A 4,244-nucleotide genomic window follows, 5' to 3' on the forward strand; every position below is an offset into this window, starting at 1 on the left:
AAACATTTAACCTACGTTGGTAGAGGGAAAAGTTATTTTTCCTTCCAACACCTGTTCTGCAAACTATACTGCTAGACCACTTTGATCACATTTCAATTTAGATCCTCTGGGTATAGGTCCTCAAAATCTACTAGACAGCAATTGTTCAGACTGGAGAACTATGAGAAAAGTAATTTGACCTGGAACTGAAAATTAGTTACTGAGAATAGGATCCTGATTTTATAGCAGTCAAATGCACTTAGAGATGGCTCAGGATGCATTAAAAAAGAAGGGAAAGAACAAGAATAGTAATCCAAGTGCTAGGGCTGAAGAACAGACTAACACTTTGAAAGGAAGCAAAACAGTGAAAATAATAGAAAGATGAATGTGTGCTTCAAATCAAAGCCAAGTTAATCAAATGACGAAAAAAAGAACCTCACTAAAATTTTGTCACCAAAGATATGATGCACTTTTTTAAAGTGTGGTAAACAAGTATCTAAAACTCCGTTGAAAAATTTAGGGGATATTGATGCCTTCCCCAGATTTCTGTGAGTTTCTAGCATCTGGTGGGTTATGCCCTCATGATAAATAATTGGTGCAAACTCTTTCTTATGCTGAATTAGTTCAGTTTACAGATTATTATGCAATTTCTTATACGCTGCCTCTATACTGTAACATAGTCTGACAGGTACCGGATCCCTTTGTCTAACTTTTAAAACCACCACAAAATAGCGTACTGAGAGGAGCCATGCATGTGGCATAAATAAAGTTTCCAAGTGACACAATTTTACATTGTAATATTTCAAACAGTTTAAAGATGCATTAAGTTTACATGTGTGAAAAAAAAAGATTACATGTGTGCCTGAAAGTCACCTAAAGGACCCCATTACCTCACATTTTCACAAGCCGTTATGCATCAATCTTTCCTAGACTTATTTTCTCTTTCTCCCCTCTCCACAACAACAATCTCCTCCCCAGTGGAAATAATATACATCTCTACCTTTAAAATATGCAAAGAGTATCCATGCCTTTTTGTGATTATGCCCTTCTTTATTTAACCCCTATGGCATATCAAGGAACTGTTCTAAACCAAAATAAATTCTAGTATTATAAGAATACTGTAATCAAGTGCCAGCTGTGTAGAGCTGTGTGTGTGTATGCACAGGCTCATACATTGACAGTATTTTTACATAAAATTAAAATAGATTAAGATTTTAAAGTAACTATATACAACGTTTAAAGGTACTGGCCTCCTGATATGGCCAATACCTAGTTTATTGTATTATATCCAAGTTTATCTATTATTCCTCTTGCACTCATCCTTCTTCAGCATTCTACCAATTGCCTGAAAATAGTTTGCCTAAAATAGTTCACCATGAATCATTCTGTTTCCTGAGCTATAATGTTTCCTAACCCAATTCTATTCTTACCAAAACTAACCTTGTCTTCGACACCATGTTAAATACCCTAATATTTGAGTGCATTCTGCTTTGTATAATATGTTTTTTCAAAGTTTTAAGTCAAAAAGGAAGTACCTAAGCAAAAAAATCCTTACAGGTTGAAACAGTTTCTCTGGATCTAAAGATAAAATGATGTGCTACAGGGCTTCCCTGGTGGCGCAGTGGTTGAGAATCTGCCTGCCAATGCAGGGGACACGGGTTCGGGCCCTGGTCTGGGAAGATCCCACATGCCGCGGAGCAACTAGGCCCGTGAGCCACAATTACTGAGCCTGCGCATCTGGAGCCGGTGCTCCGCAACAAGAGAGGCCGCGATAGTAAGAGGCCTGCGCACCGCGATGAAGAGTGGCCCCCGCTTGCCACAACTAGAGAAAGCCCTCGCACAGAAATGAAAACCCAACACAGCCATAAATAAATAAATAAATAAATAAATAATTTTTAAAAAATGATGTGCTATAAATGGTTTCACTTTGAGCTGATAAAGAAAAATTAAACAAATAGCTTTGATATTCCAATCAATCCAATTGAAGATAAGTCCATAAGACTAACTTTTTTACTACACTCTTGATCTATATCACAGGTGACAGATTTCTGTCTTGTGGTTCTCTCCCATTCGATTAAAGAAATAACAATGATTAAAATATTAAATTGTTTTTGCTTGGGTTGTCTTAAAGCACTTGCAATGAAATGATATTATTTGGGTATAAAATTGTATTACTTTTTCAATTTTACTTCTTCAAGTTGAAAAATACATATGTACCTATCTTCCTTCATAAAACCACTTATGTGCTCTGAAAGAACTGATTTGAGAGAAATCAGTTCTACTTAATTTTATTCCATAACAAATGGTTGCTCCAATAAAGAAGTGACTCTGCTTCCTTTCTGTTTAAAACACAAATTTAGCCTCTCTACAACATTTTATTAGAAAGAGATACTTTTCTCTATCTAATCACCTGTATTAAAAGAAATCTTGATGGTAACAATGCAGTTGTCAGTTTTTATCCCTTACCATGTGTCATTCAATAAAAGTGAAATGAAATGGCTGTTTAATAATTTTAAAAGTCAGGACTGGAGTTGAAAGGAAACATAAAAAGAAATTTCAAAAATTTTGAGGATTTGGTTCTAGATATTTTCTTCTTAGTAGCCTAAAGAGGCTCCCTTGAAATTTTAATGAAGATCTGACCAGTATAGTTTTATATTTGTGTGTAATAGAAATGTCAGAGATGAATTATGGGTTATGATTCCTAACAATTTTTCATCTGAAGTTCTGATTAGCTTTACAAATACTTACCTATACATTTTACATTGTTTAATGTTTTATCTACTTTCTTTCCCAGTGAAAACTAAAATATTTTAATAAAAATAACTTATTTTATAATTAACCTCCTATACTTGAAGAAAATAATTAATTTCAACAACATTTTACTCTACCATGTGATCCACACAATATATAGGAAAACAAAAAAACATCTGCCTTGATATCACCGAGACATAAGTGAACAATTTTTTTTTTTTAACAACTGATTATCAATTTATTAAAAATGTTGATTTAAGCATCTGCAATGGTGACTTCAACCTCGACTCCTGGCTCAGTACTGATGGAAGTGATCTGCTTGACAATCTCAGAAGGATTCTGCAGGTTAATGAGTCGCTTGTGGATCCTCATCTGGAAACGATCCCAAGTCTCAGAACCTTCACTACAAGGAGTTTTCCTTCTAGTTATTCTCAGAGTCTTTGTAGGCATCCGAACCGGTCCTTTCACTTTGAGATTCTTTACCTTCGCGCCTCTGATCAGGTCAGCACATACCTTCTCCAAAGACTTCACGTTGAGGCTGGTGAGGGTGATTCTAACCTGGTGAATCGCCACCTCGGGCTCCACGGGAGTCTTTCCGGTGTCTTTAAAAGCCATGGCTGCGGCGCGGCTTCCGGACTGACTTGCTACTCGGCGAGAGCGAAGAGCGGTGAGTCAGGAGCAGGAACAGGGGGCCCGAGGCTCCGCTGCAGCGGGGACCGCCTCTTCCTCCAAGAGTGTCAGCAAGCAAATTTTGTAGTTCAAGTTATCTTGGTAATGCCTTAGGCATAAATTAAGATATCCAGTATTGCAAGGAAGAGTCTATAAGATTTCACATCATTATATATAAATGGGCAATAATAAAAGTGATATTTTCTTATAATCATAATATGGTAATATAGTATTGCCTTGGTAGATACAAACACAAGTGTGTATATTTTGTTTTTATATATCATGAACCTATTTACTCATATTTCTTGTACTGTTTCATATTCATCGTAATTTTGAAGGTTCACCTTAACTCTCACTTTAAATCGGTCTGCCCATTAAAATCTCTCACTCAATTCTTTATTTTCCTTTATATTTTATCACAATTTAAGTTTTCCTCATACTTAAATAATTTTAGTGTGTTTTCCTACCAATATAGTTTAAGTTTCATGAAGTACAGATTACATATATTGTGTCACCATGTTACAGGATCTCAATTGGTATATAGATGAGTATCTAAATAACTGTATTTCTCAATTGTTTGTTTTCATTCTTGATACAATATTCATGCATTTAGGATTTTCAGGGTTTAATTTTTTTCTCTCAATATGATGCAAGATGTTATGAGATAAATGAAATTTTACAATTCATATTTGTTTTGTTCTACTTGTTTTCTCATTTGTTAAGTGTTACAGATGTGTTTTTCTGTGGCACTAAATTAATTTGCATAAAGTTGCTATATCAAATTGCATCTACACGCTACAATAAAAATTGCAGTTAATTTGTTCTTTGTTGATACACTTAAAGAA

The 4,244-nt window shown here is 35.0% G+C and overlaps 1 pseudogene across 1 annotated transcript; it reads right to left on the minus strand.

Moving 5' to 3' along the window:
• Positions 1-1,884: 1,884 nt before the first annotated feature.
• On the minus strand, positions 1,885-3,448 carry LOC309615492 (small ribosomal subunit protein uS10 pseudogene; annotated as a pseudogene). The gene has a single exon. The product of its transcript is annotated as a small ribosomal subunit protein uS10 pseudogene (transcript).
• Positions 3,449-4,244: the final 796 nt, after the last annotated feature.

The sequence above is a fragment of the Balaenoptera borealis genome (genome assembly GCF_965194805.1).
Source record: "Balaenoptera borealis genome assembly, chromosome: 18".
Classification (NCBI taxonomy): domain Eukaryota; kingdom Metazoa; phylum Chordata; class Mammalia; order Artiodactyla; family Balaenopteridae; genus Balaenoptera; species Balaenoptera borealis.